Consider the following 19347-nt stretch of genomic DNA (forward strand, 5'->3'; position numbering starts at 1 on the left):
AATAATGATATTAGTTTGTTGAATAAAATATTGAGTCACATAAAGATGTTATTGAACACAAATTCTCCAGGTTTGGCAGGATCTCATTTGGAAAATGAATTATACATTATAGGGGTTCGTCAGAAAGTCAATTGTCTGCAAATTCCTTAGTAGGACAGATCTCAATTTTCTGTTCTTCCCCCATATGAAAGACAAGTGATGAGGGGAAAAAAAAAATGCATTAACTTTAGATTGTAGGAAGGCAAAGGGGAAATGAGCTCTGATGGTTTATCTGCTTTCAACACTATGTAACCGAATAGGTCTAATGTCAGACAGCCATGTCAGAGGGAGCTGATTTGTATTCACTATTTGTAAAGTTAACTAAATACATATTTTTGAGTTTAACTTTAGGATTCTACTTCTTCAAATGTTAGGCAACCCTTAGTGATGCCTGCAGAGATGTTTAGCACATGCTCTACTAGAAGTATCTGATTGCTGAGGTGAGGACCCTCATTATCTTTGGAAAAAGCTATGGGTTTTTCAGGATAAAATGCAAGTTAAGCAATTAAGAAAAAAATCTTCATAGTTTCTTACAATGAATGCATAAAAATAGGCTTGCATCTGAAGTAGGTAATGTATTTAGTAACATAAGCAGATCTTCTGGGAAAGATTATGTGGTTTTTGATTATTTTTTCAAAAAATCAGGAAAATAAGAAGTGAAGCAAAAACACACACACACACAGAGGAATGTTTCAAAAATGGGAAAATTAATTAAAACAGTATATCAGAGAACTCTTCCAAACGTCTTAATGCCACTATGATCAGAGAACTGATCGACTTTAAAGCAAGGAGGAATTATTAATATTAATCTCTTTCAGTTTTTGTTATAGCACAAAGCATAGAATTTTGCCCTGCACTTTTTGCTTTGTGTCCAGAGCATTTGTGTTAGGTGTGAAAAAAATCAGCATTGACACAGACTTGAAGGCATGGAGACTTTAAGGCATCCTTCCATAAGATGTTGTAACTGTTTTATTTCCTCACAGTAGAAATTTGTGTGCTTTACCATTTAAGCTTGTCTAATTTCATCTTCCAGACACGGGATCCTGTTATGTCATTATGCATGGTGTTAAAGCATCTGGTTTTTACAACGTGAACGCCGGTGCCTGCACTTAGACAGGTATGTCTGTTCATTAGGATGAGGATAACGCTCTGTGTGTCACATCTCTTGAATGCACGAAGGCTTTTCCCAAAGTTAGAGAATCCTATCAAGAATGGATGCACTGGTTCAACTCTGTCATTCCAGAACCAAGAGCAGAGGCCAAGTATTGGTCTGGTCACTTCTGTCACCAGAAGCACGATCTGTCATTTCACTGAGGTCATGAAGATAATTAACTTGACTGTCTCTTCTATATCATTTTGAAAAATGCACTTGATATTTGTCATCTCCTTTCTAGCATACAGAATCAGCATAAATATGAAAGCTTAAGTAAGCAATGTATTTTGATGGATATTCTCCATTGAGAAAGGGAGAAGGAAAAGGCAGAAAACTATTTAAGAAATTATGGTGACGTTTTGATTTTTAAAGTCTAGGATAACTATATCGGAATAAGTGAATGATCTTCAGACACTGCAATTAAAGGTTTGGGGCACACCAAACTTACTAATATTTTCTTTGTGAAGCCTGCAATTGGTTGGTCTTGAGTACTGTCCCTTTTTAGTTTGTACTATTTATGCTATAAACAGGAAAGTAAAGTACTTTCAGATCAGTTTAAAAAAGCAGATTCTGCCCTCCTAAAGGCATAATTTCACAGAGACGTTAGGTTTCTCTGAACATTAATGTTGACAAATAAGCAATGTTTGCGGGATACTGATGTCTTCTGTGTTAAGGCTAGTTCCTTTCGCGAACTCTGAATCATATTATATACAGAAAGAGAAAAAACTGAAGTTCTCAAAAGACGGAATATTCAATTTACATGCATCCTTTAGCCTCATCTCACTTCCTTCAAGCTCCAAAGATGTGTATGTATTCCTGTTTTTTTGTCTTAAATATTCTCATGAAAAGCAGTTAAACTTAACAAAACAGTTGCTGTATTTGTTTGGATTTTTCATAGATGTATTGCCTCATTTAATGTGCTCCTTGAAAATAATTTGGGAAAACATTTAGAGCATAATTCGGATAAAAGTATTTGTAACAGCAAAGATGGGCGGCTGGGTTTGAAGGAGAAGCATTCCTGTCTGATAACATATGTGGGATACTACTGTGTACTCAAAGCTTCAGGCTCAACCCCACAAATGGCGTAAGTGCTCAAGCTAGGTGCTCGGTAACCAGGAAATACCAAAACAGAGCCCCAGAGCCCTCACTTTGCTGCCTCCCAGTCTTAAACCCATAAAGTCCCTCCTTGCTTGAGGTGCCAGGGCTTCTATTCTACAGCTTCAGTTGCAACCTCAGCACATTTCTGGCAATGCTTTGGGTGGTTCTGCAGTCCTCGGAAGGACTGAAGCTCAATTATTTAAATACATATATACACCTTTATGTATGTATGTATATGTGTACAAATGAACCTGCAATGTTCTCTAGTGTGGATATGGAGACCTGAACTCCTTCCTCACAAATGAATGTCCTGGCTGCTGCATGAGAGATACAAGTTCTGTCCTGGACTTACTGTACACAACTTGGCTTTCCTCAGGCTGGGGAAGAAACTGAGCTTGCGTCTGTCCTCCTTGGCCAGGTGTTCCCAGCAGGAGCATGGCAGGAGGCACAGCATGAACACTTGGAGCCCTGCTGGCCCTGTTTCTTTAGGTTCATGGGTAAAAACCTCTCTGGGAGCAAGAGGATGCGTTAGGACACGCGTCTCTGAAGAGGCTAGACCAGGTCACACCAGGCTCGATAGTTCTCCTGGCACACTTGTCCCACAGGGCAGCTCCAAATCACTGCCCAGGCCTCAGCAGCAGGTTCCCAGGACACGTTGGCTGAGGTATCCCACTGCCCTGTCTATAACATGAGGTGGTGGGCGGCAGCTCTTCCTGCTTCCTTCATGCAATGAGAGCTCCTAATTTCTAAAAAGGCAGGACCAAATTGTGCAGCATCAGCATTTGAAAGTATTTAGGGGGGAAGTATAGTGAAAAATGGGAACATTCTAGTGTTGTTGCATGTATGGGTTAATCTGCTTGTTTGTTTTGAATTCCTTAATCAGAAAATAATGTATTAAAGTTGTTCATTGTTTCCAAGGCCACATTTTGTCCGGTTTTCATTGGCAATTTGGAGAACTTCAGGTGGCAAGCTTTGCATCGTACCCATGTGGACTGAAATCGGAGTGGTTTTGTCTTCTACAAGGTGAGTTATCACACACAGTGTGGTGTGATTATTTGGGTGGTAGAAATGGGCCTGTTTACTTGGGGATCTTGGCTTTGTGAGTGTGTCTGCAATGTCACACATCTGGTGTTTGTCTCTGCAATCACTTTTTCCCAATTTTGGTCTAGCAAGTCTCCTGGTAGCTACGGTCATCCCCTAATTCTGAAGCAGAGAAACAGGTAGGGTTTTCCCATTTGCTAGAGCTGTCTCCTCTTGCCCATCTTACTACTGCTTCATTTGTTGCTCCTTTAGCACAACTGCATTCATGCCAGAACAAAATAAGAAAGGATTGAAATTTGCTAGTGCAGGCAGAGACCTACACAAAATGACTAAACTGGATTTGTCCAAACTTTTGACATTTCATTCTTTCTCAGATGTCTTGTGGGGAAGTTGTTTGTGCTCTGACAAACTATTGTGTTGTTTTTGTTTGTTTGCTTTTTAAGCATTAGATGTTTTATAAAGTCCATTTTGATGCTCCAGTGACTACACAGATTGCTACTATCCGTTAGTAATTGCCTGAAGGATTAGGACTAACATTTAAAATAATGTAACTGGCATGTCTTTTTGATTATTACGGAACTGCCACATGAAGTGTTATTTGGCGGCAATTTTATGATGTGCCCAAGTGGAAGAAAATGCCTATTTTATTAAAAAAGAATGCACCCAAGGACAGTGCAATGGGACCCTGATACAAACGTTTCACAATAGGACACATTCTCATGAAGTGATTTAGTGTCTCAGATGGGATTTAACTCCCAGGGAGAATTCCAGAATTGTCACTTACTGACACTGGTTTATTTTCAGTGGAGAATGCTGGCTTCTCAGAAAAGGAGGAGGGGAGGGAAGAACCATCTCATTTGTTTTATTCCTGTGTTTGATGGGTCAGGGCAAAGTTATTTGGGGGCAATTCTGCTACATTCCTTGTCAGATACTCATTCCTCAAGTGCTGAGCAGGGAATTTTATTGCTTTCACTTGGGGCAGTTAAAAATAATAAATGGTATTTGAGAATAAGAGATACATTTTATGTCTCTTGTAAAATTTGCCTTCAGAGATCTCCATTACCTGTGCAAATGCACCAGTAATCCCATTAACATCTAGCAAACAGTAAACAGAGAAAAAAATGTTTAAAATAAATCTTTTGTGTAGTATTCCAAAGCAAGTTTGAAATCTTTTTTTTCCTACTATGCATAGACCTAAACTAATTCCCTAGTCAGAAAATATACTGCTTCCATTGACAGTTCTGATTACGGTTGTTGTGGTTTAACCCGGCTGGCAGCTAAACACCACACAGCCGTTCGCTCACCCTCCCCCCTCCCTCTCTGGGATGGGGGAGAGAAACGGGAAAGTGAAGCCGGTGGGTTGAGATAAAGACAGTTTATTAAGACAGGAATATAATAATAACAATAATAATAATAATAGTGATAATGATAATAGTATTATTAATAATAATGTGTAAGAAACAAGTGATGCACAATGCAATTGCTCACCACCCGCTGACCGATGCCCAGCCTATCCCCGAGCAGCCGGCCCCCCACCCCGGCCAGCCACCCCTATATATTGTTTAGCATGACGTCAGATGGTATGGAATACCCCTTTGGCCAGTTTGGGTCAGCTGTCCTGGGTCTGTCCCCTCCCAGCTCCTGCTGTACCCCCAGCCTGCTCGCTGGCAGGACAGAGCGAGAAGCTGAAAAGTCCTTGGCCTGGTGTAAACACTGCTCTGCAACAATTAAAACATCAGCACGTTATTAGCACTCTTCTCATCCTAATCCAAAACATAGCACCCTACCAGCTACTATGAGGAAAAATTAACTCTGTCCTAGCTGGAACCAGGACAACGGTGTAACTACAACTACTGAACTGTCCTGTTCGAGCTGAGTTGTCATTGCTGCACTTTGGAAAACTGAATTCATAAGCCTGACAAGGACTGAGTGGTGGGACTATTTGTCTACAATAAGCATGTGTCAGCAGGGGACATAAAGCTAAAGGACTCCTTGAATTTTAACTGACACGGAATGTAAATTGTGTAAGTAATAGGCAGAAACACTTGTTGGAGAGCTATATTCATAACTGGAAACTATATGAATTCTAATCAACAAAATGGAAAAAGCCATTTTCAGAGCTATTTTCCCATAGGAGGATTTTTTTAATGACAAAATATGTGTTATGAGTACTGTTCTTATATGTAGATGTGTCCATATATGCACATACATGGGTATAGTGCAAACTGATCCTTTTCTTCTGTTTTTAAGACACGCCTGAGAAAAATCCAAGTTCTAATGTATAAAATATTCACAAAAATACAATGGCGAGTATTCTGTTTGCTAGCCGATGGTTCTCTGTTCACTTCTCGATCAGAAATCCAACATAGAGTTAAAACATACTTCAAAATTTTTCAGTATTTATCATGGTTTCTGAGAAGCTGTCAATGCTTAATGCTCAGAAAATTCAGAGATTACATAAGTTTGCTTTCCTGCATGACAGAAATGACTTTTCAGGTGGATGGTCTGTTGCATCTCAGAGACCCTCAAGATTGACAGTACCTATTTTACTGTCTCGTGTATGCCTTACTAGTACCCGGAACAGTCCGTTCCTTTCTTTTCAACAAATTCAGGCTTAACTTTAAACATAACATGATTATGTTTGACTTCTCTGTAGCTTCCTTACATAGAAGGGAAGAAAGAGAGAGGTGGACCTGTACATCCCTGCCTTGATCCTGGAGGATGTTTCACTTGGACAGCTTAAAGATGCTGGGAACTCCAGTGTACAGGCAGTAGGTTTTATGGCTTTTGGGTTTTGGAGTAGGCAACTGTTGATGCTCTCCAACTGCTTACACTGCATAGATATTAAGCTGATTCTAGAAGGCCTGTAACTTGCTCTAACAGAATTATTGTAAGTATTGCCAATTCTGGCACTTCGTCACCTTGTACCATCTACAAAATTACAAAAATAAAGATTTTTTTTGTTTAAATTATGAAAGAACATTTTAATGATAAATTTTACTGTCTAACACTCCATGTATACCATTTGGGTGCATGAGTTCCTTGAATGTGAGCATATACTTGAGGACTCTGATTAATCAGGAGCTGAATTGACACAACTAGTGACTGATGCTGTCTTTTCACTGGAAATGGAATGTGACAGGACCAGTTCAATGTATATTGTGATGCAGAGTAAGTGGTGGACTGGAACAACTTAGTCAAGTCACAAGTAACTGCTGAGCTTGAAGGAGCAGAACGGAACAAAAGTATTCGGGAGCTGCACTTCTCTGAAGAAAACACTCTAGTGTGTCTGTATTTAGGCAATTTCTTCTTCCTTTCCTCTTACCATCCAGAAGGTGGTTCTGTGATAACTGAGGCATTTGTTTTCTTCATTGTCTGCTGCCTCTGCAGAGCCTTCTGAGCATCCAGATCCGGCAGGTGTATCTGTGTCAAGTCACAAAATGCAAGGGAATTTAATTAGGACATGCTAAATTCTTAGCAGATGCCAAGCAGACATACTCAGAATTACTAACACCTTTATTTTTATCTGACTCAGTTTGTTTTCAAGCTTGAACATATGTGTACACCAAGATTAGAGCTATTTGCATGCCAGGTTTCAGAGTTCAGTTATTTTGGGGTAAACTCCATCAAAAAAGAAAAAAAAAGTCTGTGGCATTTGATCAGGAGATGAAGGGGAGGCGATTTTATTTATGGCAGAAATAAAGATTATTGTTCTTTCAAATTAGTTAAAGAAAAGGCAAAACTATGCATGGAGATCAAGCACAGGAGAATCCAAGTTCCCAGAGAAAGTATTCTGTCTTCATTTTCTCCCTTCTCCAAAGGTAAAAATTAATCTTATTTCTTGGTCCATGAGAGCTGGTCCTTACAGCCATGTATGTGAGCTCTGCTGCATAAGGAATCTGTAGCAGTTCAAGGGAAGTTATGGCCAACTGCACTAATGCCCCATGCTTTTACACCAGGACTTTTCCATTTCTCAGCTAGATTGAAATGCATTAGAAAAGTTTGGTTGGATATTTGATCCGTACATGCAGGGTTCTTAAGGGGCGGATTCGATATTACCTTGCAATTAACATCTGCTTGCAGGTTATATGTGTGCATGTAAGAACAGGCCTTGCCATACAACTAATAACTTGCTTGATAAAACTACTGATGGCATAATCCATGTTTATGAAGTCTGATGGGTATTAATTCTCCTTAGTGCCAGTCTCAAATTTCATAGAATCATGAAATGGTTTGGTTTGGAAGGGACATTAAAGACCATCCGGTTCCAACCGCCTTGCCTTGGGAAGGGATGCCTCCTACTAGACCAAGTTGCTCAAAGCCCCATCCAGCCCAGCCTTGAACACTTCCAGTGATGGGGCATCCAGAATTTACAGCACTTCTGTGTGCGAAGGTCAGAAACAGGCAGAAACCTTCTCTGAATTCAGAGAAGTGATAAAACCACTGTCTGCGACTGCTAGTGCATTAACTAGACTGCAGTTACAGCCAAGCCCCTGTATCTTCCCCTTGGTTGGAAAGGGTCTCAATTTATATTTGACTATTAATAACAGTGGTCCAGATGTGGCTTAGGAAATCTCTAAACTGCTGATTGTCAGAAACAGGGAGGATGTTTGGGGGTGGGAACACCACACTGATTCATACACTCTGTTCTTATATTCTTTTCCAAAAAGCCTGGCCTTGTCTGCTGTTAAAGGCAGGATATTGGGCTAGATGGATCTTTGGTCTGACGCAGGACAGCAGTTCCCATGTATGTGGGGCACAGTGTGGGGGTGGCTGTGAACCCCCATCTCCCAGGGTCTGAGGATCCCAAACATGACTTTCACCTCCTGCTAAAGCATTCTGGCTGTAGTGCTTCATCTGTCATCCGTTTTGTCAAATCCTGCTTGCAGCAGCAGTGCAGCACCGGGAGGGAGAGTTGGTCCCCTTTGCAAGGCCTGTGTATTTCTGTGTGTTTATTTGTTTATTTTGGCTTGGATGAAGAGTGTTTTGGTTTTTTTTGTTTTGTTTTTTTTTATGAACAGGGAATTCAGAAAAGTGACATCATTTTTAATCCTTGACAGTTTATGGGCTTTGAAAGAGATTCTGGATAACACAGAGCAATTAAGATGCCATTTTAATAGTTCTTTCAAGTGAAATCGAGTGAGTAATTAAATAAAATTGAATGAGGACCATGTCAGGCCACCCACAAGCTTTCATATGCACTACAAATACATGAGTAAGTCAGGGTGGGGGGCAAATGTTGTGTGGCTAGGTGGCCCTATTTATGTATTATTCAGTGACTCTAGGAATGAGGTTTTCAGCTGAAAGATTTGATTTCTTTTTACAGTGTTTCCCAGCAAGAACATCCAAGTTTGGCTATTGCTATTCAAGCAGTACTAACTTTTCTATCTTTTAAAATTCTTTATGGTGGTGTTAATGTCATTATTTTGTATAGACTGCCTATGGTAAAAGTCACGGAACATAACCAAGATTTCTAACATTAAACACTGAATTTGAATTTCTGCTGCCTTGTTATGCATATGATTATATATAGATGCTTGTTGAAAGCTCTGCTTTAGAGCACAGGCATGGGGTATGGTATTATGAGTACTTTTTATTCATTTTACAGAGAGGAAAAAAAAACAATGTGCAGGCGAAGGAAAAACAGGTGCTTTTGAGACTTCCAGTATGGTAACTAAGTAGGTATTGATGAAAAGCAATATCTCTGTTATTTATCAGTTCATTTCTTAGGAAAAACAAATCTTTTTTCTTTGAGATTTTCCACTCTAATGTGTTAAAATTTGTGCCAGGATTTCTCACTATAATTAGAAGTACTAGCTGGAAAATGTGTTTCTGAAGTGTATTCTGAGTACTGGAGCTAGGATGCCCAACCTTGTCTTAGATCTATGCAAAATGTTGATAAAATATAGACTGAAAAATATTCCATTTGAAATTAAAACTGAGTTATTAATACGCATACATTTAAGAACAGTTTTGAAAACCTGACTTTTATCTTTACTTTTCCCGAAATTCCACCTCCTGCTAAAGCATTACTTTTCCTGAAATGAACATGGGGCAAGGCAGTGGTTCAATACAACAGACAAAATAATCTCATTGTGTTTTGCATCCAGATTCACGGAAAAGCTCATATTATTCCTTAAGAATTTCCTCTGTGGGATACCTTCTGGGCACAGCAGCTAACAGAGTGGGTATCTGGTAGCACTCGCTGCTCACCCCGCATGAACTTGTTTTCCTTATACCTTGTCCATTTCTCAGTGTGTTGCAATCAGCTGATCGTGACTCAGTGCCTGTAGGTGCTACCTAATACATACTTGCATTTTTCTTTCTCTCCTAAAAGATGATTTCTTGTTTTTTACTGTGAATATCTGGGACAGTGCAGGCCCCCTCTGGTGGTCGGAACATCAGTACACTTCTACAGGCTTTCACTCAAAAGTCTGTTCTGCTGAGGGGCCAAAATGTGTGCTTTACACTTTCAAGTCATATGACCATAGTTAGATCATTTTTCTAAGAAAACCACTGGGATGAGCCAAAACCAGAGGAGAAATATGCGTAGGAGAGGTGTTCCAGTGTGTGTCAGGTCCCAGGAATGCGGTTGGTGACACTGTTAGGTCCACGCAGAGCAGCTGCAAAACTCATGGTGCTGATTCTCACTGCCTGGCTATCCTGAGGGTATAGGGACGGTGCTCAGGGTGCCAGGACCAGGCCTGCTGCTGGAGGCAGGGCAGAGCATTAGGGAGAACTAGGAAACAAAGTCTGACTGCTCAGAAAACACATCTGCCTAATGGCACAGGCTGCTCTTTCTCCAGTCACTGGAAACCACAGGGATATTGGGTATGGCATATTGAGGTATAAAAAGCATGTAGAGGTTGACTTACTGTTTTTTATGGCTTCCTTTTAATTTGGTATAGTTGGGTTCATGACAACAAAATCATTAGGACTCTCACACAGAGGGTTATGCTATACAACTGTAATTGCAAGACGAAGACTCCCCTAAATATTTTTCCTTTTCCTCTGTTTGCGTGTGAAAAAGCGGCATTTCCCTTCGCTGTTGTGAGGATGTTTTTTGTCCTCTCTGGCAAGTTACTGCGTCTGACATCCTGGATGTTGAGATGGTTTCTAAAATTGCTGAGAAATCCAAACAGTGTCTAGAAATTATTATGGCACCTTCATAAGCAAGTATGAGTGATGTCAGCAGGAAAACAATCTAGATGGCTATCCAAAATCTGTTTTACAATCACTAGCTAGGGCTTCTCCTTCCCTTCCGAATCTCTGATTCTCACACATTGCACAAGCTACACTGGAATTTCTTAGGCTGTCCCCTAAGCCCTGAACTTGACTTTTTGTCTGCTGTCTCCCAGCAGCAACACATACCATCCACCACTCAAAGGATAAAAGAGGCCTGTCAACACAACAGCTGACCAAGAAAATGAGTAATACGCCAATGTGTTTATTTGCTGAGGGGTACGCGATCAATTCTATCAATGGTAACAAAGAGAATTTAATAATAATGTACAATAATTCTATTGCTATTTTAAAACCCCACTAGCCACAATAATGGCTGCTGAAGCTCTCATCGTTGTCATGGGATTCTTATTAGCCTGTTCTTAAGGAAGCTGAGAGATGTTTCCTAAAAATACATTTAATGTTGTTTAAGATTTTGTAAATGTGTCAGTTTCCCAGAAATCCCTCCTTTTCTTCATCTCCCAGCAGCACTTCTGCATACCTGAGGACTGCAAAAAATGGCTCCGTGCCATAATACACTCTGAAGTTTCAAACTCTGCTAGCAAGGGTCATTGTGGCCAAAGGCATCTGGATGCTTTTTTTCCTGCACTAAGTCTGAAGGCTCTGCACAATTTGCTGATGATGTACACTCTCGGCAGCTCCACACCACCATCAGAAAGGAGGTAAGCTGCCAGAGTAGCTGGACTGCTTTACAGTCTAGAGTATATTTTTAATTTAAGTTTATGATTACTGTGGCATATATAGATACCTTAAAAGTAGGAACTTAGAAATGAGTATGAGCATTTTTACTAGTTCTTTTCAATATAGACCAAGGAAAAGAGAATTTTGGATGAGATTTCGTAGCTATTCAACTTCAGTCATTCACCATGTGAATAAGCAATACTTGTGTATGGGTTTGCTGCAGAGGAGAATGGGCTTGAGAGGGAAGGAGTTTATAGTTGCCTCAGGAGCTTTCTTTTCCAAAGTGCCAAAGACTGGATTACATTCAAAAACAGTTTGTTGACCGTAAGAGACTGGGATATTTTTCATAAGCAATCTTCAACATCTCTTTCCTTTGCTGAGTTGAACAGTTATCAAGGTTTCATTAGGTACGTATCAGTCTCTGAACAGGTCAATCCTTAACCTTGTTTTTGCTGAACTAAACAGCCTGAATTCGTGGCGCTTCTCATTTAGAACATTTATTTTCCAGATGGCTAACCAGCAGTGCTAGAGCTAGACAAGGTGCAAAGAGATAAGATGCAATCACGTGCCAGGACCGTGTTGTATGGATTGTGTTGGCCCAGCTGCTCGTGGATGAGCATGGTTATGGAAGAAGGTGAGTCACTGGCCTCTCTCCTGTCACAGCCTTGCCTCATCCCACATGCAGTGAGCAGTGGGCCTCCTGAGGGACCAATGCCTTCTAATGATCATTCCTGACACATCCATTGCCTTGCTTTTGTTCAAACAAAGATTTTGGTACAGGGCTTATAAGACAAAGAAGATTTTGGTACAGGGCTTACAGGACAAGGAAGATTAATACCTCTGTGTTAATCATTGTGGTTTTCCTCTGAACATTTTATGATTTGTCAGCATCCTTTCTGAACTGCAGGCACTAAGCCTGGACAGTACATTAGCAGTAATTGTTCAGGATTGACGCAGACATGTGATAGCCATCCTACCTGATATACCCTTGAGTATACACTTAGTGTGTCCAAGAGCAGTATTGTCTCATTTAGCAGTGTTTCACACTGGGAGCTCTTGTTGGCTTTTCAAGGACCTAAAGCTCATGAAAGAGATGCCTGTTTTTTTCCTAACTGCAGTTAATGATGAAGGGAAACACAATTACACTGAGGTCTTTTTTGCTGTTCTTTTTCCTGGGGACCAGCTTCATTCCTGTGCCCCAGATACAAAGACCTTAGGTATGAATTGTTAAATGGCTGAAAAGACCTATTCTCTTTCTTTGTTCAGGCAATACACAACATATGTCAGCAAAGAATTGAAAGAATTTTGGTATGGGCATGCATTCCTCTGACCGGGTGCTTGCATGCAAGAAAATTTATAGAATTATAATAGTAAGAGCTAATATTTTGATACTATCCTTGGAGCAAAATACCAGTTAAAGTTGAGTGAGACTATCGTGTTCATCCTGCTGTTGATACCAAGAGCAGCTCCAAACTGCTATTCTAAAATAAGAAAAAATGCTAAGAAAAATACAGTATGCAAGCGAGTTATGGGCAGGTGTGTCATATATCTAAATTGCTGTGTGGGCCCCAAATTACTTTGACAGGACTTTCCTGTAACAGAATTTGGCTAAGATCTTCCATCCTTCTTCCTCGTTGCCACTGCTGGCACCTCCCCAGGCTCCTGCCAAGTAAATCCAGCCCCAAGCAGCAGCCCAAACACAAGAGGCTGATAAAGACATTGGGTCATAAATTAGGGACAGATGCAACTAAATGAGGAATTTCACAGACACACGTGGGTGGTGCTGGGGAAGAGGAGATAGAGGCAAACAGGAATTTTCAGTAGGAAAAGCCCAGTTTATCTGCAAGATCAGCTGAGGACAGAAAAGGAAAATGAATTGGTAGATCTAAATTAAACAAGCCAGAATCTGGGCCACAACGTAAGGATGCTCCTTCATAACAGCAATAAAATGGAGGCAAAAAAGCACGCACAGGCTTCATTTCTTCATTACAAACTTCGTAACACTCCGTACTTGGCAAGCTTCTGACTCACCCTGTGTGCCAGAGGATTTTCCTGGCTAAAGCAGTCCCTTGGCAGATGCTCCCCCACCGCAGTCCCAGAGATACCATCTCCCAAACAGCCTGTGTGGCTAAGAGGAGGCTCAGTATGTTATCATTATGGTATCCTGAAAAATATAGATGGGGTCAATGGTTAGAGGAAAAGTTTTGAACATCGCCACGCTCGCAGAAAGAGTGCTTTAATGTGTGAGGTTACTCCAAGTCAGATGTTCACTTAGACTGAGGTTGAGGAACAGGCTTACCTCAAAGCATCGATCTGTGATACAAAGATAGGAAAAAAAACCACCACTATTAAAACCACATTTAGTAAGCATCCTCTCCAAGGTCTCCATGGGCTCTCAAGGCTGCAGGCTAGTGCATGCTGCCCACCCCAGCAACAGGGTGCACTGACTGGCACTCTACAGGCATCCTGTTGTTATATGCAAAATTAGGGAGTAGGCAGAGCCACTCCCTCAGTAAGGACAGCTTTTTCCAACCAGAACGGCAGGACTGCTGTCTTCCTGCCTATCTGTCCCATTTCTCAGGGCATTGGATTCTAACACAGTGCTAAGGGTATTATGTCATGTCTTCCCCCTTCCTTCTGCCTCCTTCCCACCGCTAAGGTCACTTGGTTAATATGTCTATTGTATGCTTTAATTAGTACATTCCTGGCTGCAGGCTACCTTCTCTTCTTCCTGTCCTCTTTAAAACACAGCAGTTTATACAGTATATATTATTTTTTAAACGTTAATTGTGCAAAGACCTTTTAGGAATTGTAATGTTTAGTTTGCTATGACCTTTGCACAAGATCTGCACATGACATATACACAGCAAACACTAGCTTACAGTGGCAGGCTGCCAAAGCTCCACAGCATCTTATCACCTCTTCGCCCGCTTCCAATTTGTTAGATTTCTGGGGAACCCTGCTACATGCATAATATAAATATATACAAATGTGGCAAAACCCGATTTGTATCTATTCCTTAACACCTATCCTGTGGTGTGCCAAACTGAGGACTAAAAGGTTGCCTTTGACTGGCATCTTAAGGAAGCCTGCGTTTATGGCACAGCAGAGTCTGAGAATAAGGACTAGCCCAGTGAGCTGGAGCAGAGATTTCTTTTTCTTGGGAGGGCTGCTCAAGAGGGGTTTGTGTACCAGAGGGAGGCAAGAAGTGCCTCTGATGATTTTCTGCTGTTATAAACTCTGGTCTCCTACAGCAGCCACACAGGTGGGTGCCAGCTTCAGCAAGCCTGCTGACCAAGCTCACTCTGCTTCAGTTACAGCACCCATGAAGAACTAAAAGACCAATGACTTACCCCTAGCCTCAGCAAGAGAGAGACAGGCAGGATCTTATCCATGAGGTGAGTAACTGTTGAGAGGCATTAATGATAAAGTAATCATGACAACTACATAATTTCACAATGTCAACCTACGCATGCAGTGACAGAGGCAGATCACGGAGGAGGGTAACCTCTGGCAGGGGAAAAAAGGAAAAGCAACAGTGAGCAGCTGGGAGGGTGCCCAGGAGCTTCAGTCTCTGACCCAGTTCAGCTGCAGATTCAGCAACACATCCAAGCAATGTCTCATTAACAGCTTTATAAATTTCTGCAATATCTGGGTGTTGTCTAAAGGTTTCCCTTGAGCACACCCACGTAATCTGAGCCTCAGCCAGTATGGCTATAGAATATACAGGAAAAACTAACAATGCTTCTTTTTAAGAAACAGATATCAGCATCTGAAATAAGTCACTGTGCTTGACTTAACCAAACCAAATTCCTGATGTCTAGAGTTTTGTCTATCTAATGATAGCAGGATTAGACACTATATGCATGAATATACTGCACGACTGTGCAAAACCAAATAGTGCCACAAAGATAATTGTGGTTTAATTAATACAGTCTGCTGCTCCATGCTCCACCAAGTTTTTGATTATTTGTCCATCTTTAAATTTTCAACAAAGCATTCCTGCACAGTCGGATGCCTTCAGAAAAAAAAAAAAAAAAAGAACAAAAAATGTATCTTGCTTTCCTTTTTGGAAGTTTGGCTTGTTTTCAAGCCATTTCATTCAATAAAATATATTTTTTGGTTTATTAACAACACATCTGTCATCTCCATTTTTAAAAAAACTTTTTGACATTCTAAATTTCTGTGAATTTCATAAGTGAATATGAAATATTTTTACATACAGCATAAAAAAACTAAAGCAATTTGGAAAACATGTTTTTTTTAAGGACATAAAGATGTTGCCGAAATACTAAGTTTACTTGTAAACTTTGTTCAATGATTTCAATTTCATGTCTCAAACTCCAGCTTTTAAAAATATGTGTCTCACAAATGAAGGTGGTGCTTTTTGCCCATTCACCGCAGTTTACAATAAACTATTTTCATGGTTATTTGGTGTAAAAGACTGAAAATAAAAACATATTGTTCTGAGCATTGTGGACAACTTTTCCAGACGGGGAAAACAGAGGTTTTTATGACTTAAGAAAGCAGAGTTCCCAGAGGGCTGGTCTGCTTTTCTTCTACTTTTCCCTTTAGGATTTTCTGAAAACATTTCACTTACTTTTGACTCTGGAGTACATTTATAGGCTCTTATTTTTAGGGTTTTGTGTGTACCTCCCGTGTGCATATTTCCAGCCCTGCCTTCTGCCTGCTTTCCCATACTGACAGAGGTATCACAGCAATCTTGTTTATGTATGCTCACTCAAATATGACTGAAGATTTAAAGAGGTGGGGGTGCCTGTTTCTGTGTTGTTGGTGGTGGTTTTTTTTTTTTGTTTTGTTTTGGTTTGGTTTTGTTCCTTCCACAGGCTGCTAGGCAGAAATTTGCTCTCTGCCTACAGTGGGATAGGCTGTGTCCTGTATATTCTATAGCCGTACAGACTGAGGCTCAGATCGTGTGGGTGTGTTTAAGGAAAACCTTTAGACAGTCTCCAGGAGGAGCCTTGGTAAGGTGGGGAGCCCACAGAGGGGCCTGCTCCTGCCCAGAGCATCCCCTCATGCAGCAGGCGGATGGGCAGTGAAGCTGGGCTGTGACCCCCAACTTCCTCGCCACACACCGTGTTTCTGTCCTGGCCTGTGCCCATGTGGAGAAGAGGTCAGAAGCTTTGCGGAAACGGAAACCTCTCTGCCCGTCAGCTCCCAGGGGTATCCTCCAGCCGGCAGCCCGTGCCCTCCCTTCACTTTCCAAAGCAAAAGCTAAGCAGAAGCAGTGCAGCGAGGTCTGAGAGGGCGAAACATGCCTTTGTCCACTCCCTTATTATCCTGAACAGCTGGGTTGGAGCCACACAAACCCCATGGCCACAAATGGCAATATTAACTTTAAAAAGAAAATCCTATTTTTGAGTGGCCGTGCCAGCTGTTCAACAAGCCCAGTTTCCAGCAACTCAGAATTTCTTTGTAAATAGGGAATCGTAACAAAATAGGGAACAAGAATATTATCGGAAGACTGAGCTTTAAACTGGGGGAGGCCAAAATTACCTTCTCAGTTGTACCTAAATTAATAATCTAATTTTGAAAAGAAATTAGAACCTAAGCAGCTGCTGGTGGCTTTCTTGAAGCTGTTTTAGAAATAGTCAGATTATGGTTTTCTGAGTATTTGGATGCAGATGCTATAAAAGAAAAAGAATAGCCTGTTCTTAGGATATACTTTTGTTCATTGTTGATTCTTTGACCTAGCAATCCAACTAGTAAGTATACAAATACTTTAAAACTTAAACCACATAAGAAGTATATTGTACTCAACAGAGGGGGACCGATTGTATATTTCTTGTTCAGCACAAGCCATGAAAAGATTAGTTGCTGAGTAACTTCCCAATATTTCATGTTCTTTTAAGCTGATAAGCTTCACTGTCAAACTAAACTCTTTTAATATTTGATGTCTTCTCAAAAGTGATTTTGTGTGATTTCTCTGAAGTAATAGGTTATTTAGGCCTTAATTCCATGTTATTTAAATGTTTTGTTAAGGCTAAAGCTTGGTTATTTAACTGATAAATCTGTTAGTCTGCTTAAAATAATACTTAAACATTAAAACTTTGTTAGTAGCTTAATTCAAGAGCATTGTCTACACCTCTGTAAAGGAAATGAATACATTTTTTGCTACAGTTGCAAGGTGTTAGGAATTATGGTGGATGTATAGTCTCTATAACATCCAGAACTGGGTTTTTCAAATATAAAGTCCTGTATCAGCATAGCAGTTATTATTAATCCATGGGTGATGTGCCAGGAGACTTGCCGTTAAATTGATATAGCTGTTACCCAGCTGGGAAAAGCCCTAAACTTTGCTAAGATGGACAGAAAATTCTCACACCGAAAGCAGGGAGCAGATACAGACTGCCCACGGATAAATAGAGGCTGGAAATTAGAAGTGCGTGTCTAAGCATCGGAAATTCAATGGCAGCCTTACAAAGAAGTGATGGGGCAAAAACTCTCCATTCTGTGAAGATGTGACGTTTGCTGTCAATGCGATGATGGGATTGCTCGTAAGAGTGGGCTACCGAGCCATCTAACCCTGGGATCTGTCTTTGTGGTCTGTTCTCATGCAGTGGCAGGAGCTTGGCCTCCTGTTCTGTTAAGCTTTCACTTACTCGAGCACAATAATCAGGAGAACTGCGCTATAAATCTGACTGTTTCCAGTACAGGGCAGGAAGGTGGACAGATGTTGAAAAATGTTAAGATTGCAGAACTCAGGCACACAAAATTCAGGCCCTTAAATGAGGGAATTCCAAGTTGAAATCTGCCTGCACACCTTTAATTGACATTTTGCCTGGTGCAGGTGCACAGTGCACCTCATTTACATTCCAGCTCCGCAGATTCACAGGACATTTAAGCAATGCCTAAGTTTTTTTGCTGGACCAAAATGAGGTGGAGAGTTTCCCCCCTCTACTTTTTCCCTGAATGCCTTTTCGCTCACCATCCTGCACGTTTCAGCAGCTCATACCCTGCTGCTTATACAGCCTCCCTCTCCTCTCCACCTTTCCCCAGACACAGCACGCAGACCGTTCCAAGGCTGCCTGTCTCCCTCCTTTTTTATTTCTGCTTATCTTTGTAACGTGCAGCAGGTGTGCTGTGCCCCAGGACCCAGTGGGGCTGTGGCAGGAGGGTGCAGCCTGGCACTTGCTGAGCCCCATGCGCAAAGCACGAGCGGCTGCGCCTGCGGGATGTGTGGGAACCCTGCAGCCCTACAAGTGGCTGCACGCTTGAAGTCCACTGTGGCTAATTAAGCCCTTTTCCAGCACACCAGAGGAGAAAAACAAGTAATATCCGTCAGCCTCTTGCCACCCAAACTGCAGCACGCGTTAGAAAGTCCAGCGTCAGCTTCACTTTCCTTGGCTTTTCCCCCGTGTGAAACGGGTGCAGCTGGGTCAGTATGTTGTAGTCTATAAAGGAAAAGCGTTGCATAGGTGTGAGTATTATTAGCTGCTTAATAGAACTAGACAGCATTAAAAACAAACTCGAGGCAGACAGTGTGCCATAGCAGTGTCAGTTTAAACTCAGCTGTATTTATTGCTGAGAATTACTAAAGTGCATGGAACAAATAATTGCTGTGGCGTTCCTGTAACTCTGTCAGTGCTTTCTCACTAGCAGAGTCAAACAACAGAGACCACGGAGCTCCTCTGTGGCTACAAAGACTGATTTTTGGGCTCACATTTTTCATTGTCTTTTGCCAAAAAAAAAAAAAAAAAAACAATGGGAACAGCTGAGTTGCCTTCTCTTCTTATAATCCAGCAGAGAAATTTCCTGACAGACTGCTATGTCCTCTCATGCTGTGGGAGCTTTGTAGTCAGTGCAATTGAGCTCCACACAGGAGCTTTCCCTCAGTCTAGATGACAAGGTCAGTTTTGGTCACCAGGAAAGCAGAGGATGATTTCCTATCTATAGATGAGCTTAGAATAAACGCATCACCAAACCCATTCTGCCTTTATCAGCTCATGGAAGAGTGGCCATTTGCAGAGGTGGCCGAACTATGGTCCCTGCAGTGATACGGGGCGTTGTGAGGTGATGTGAAAACCTGCAGGACTAAGCTGGGAAAAACTTTGATGTTTTCTGAGTGAAGT

General features: G+C 41.2%; 1 long non-coding RNA gene across 2 annotated transcripts; it reads right to left on the reverse strand.

The window, feature by feature from the left end:
- Positions 1–1080: 1080 nt before the first annotated feature.
- Positions 1081–14850, reverse strand: LOC310896618. Of its 2 annotated transcripts, none has more exons than XR_014581676.1 (3): positions 14608–14850; positions 13286–13418; positions 1081–6754 (listed from the first exon to the last, which is right to left on the reverse strand). It is a non-coding gene; the product is annotated as an uncharacterized lncRNA (long non-coding RNA). The 2 variants fall into 2 exon arrangements; XR_014581677.1 differs by lacking the exon at positions 14608–14850 and adding an exon at positions 13554–14472.
- Between the last annotated feature and the right edge of the window lie 4497 nt (positions 14851–19347).

The sequence above is a fragment of the Anser anser genome, assembly GCF_964211835.1.
Source record: "Anser anser genome assembly, chromosome: 3".
In the NCBI taxonomy this organism is placed as follows: Eukaryota; Metazoa; Chordata; class Aves; order Anseriformes; family Anatidae; genus Anser; species Anser anser.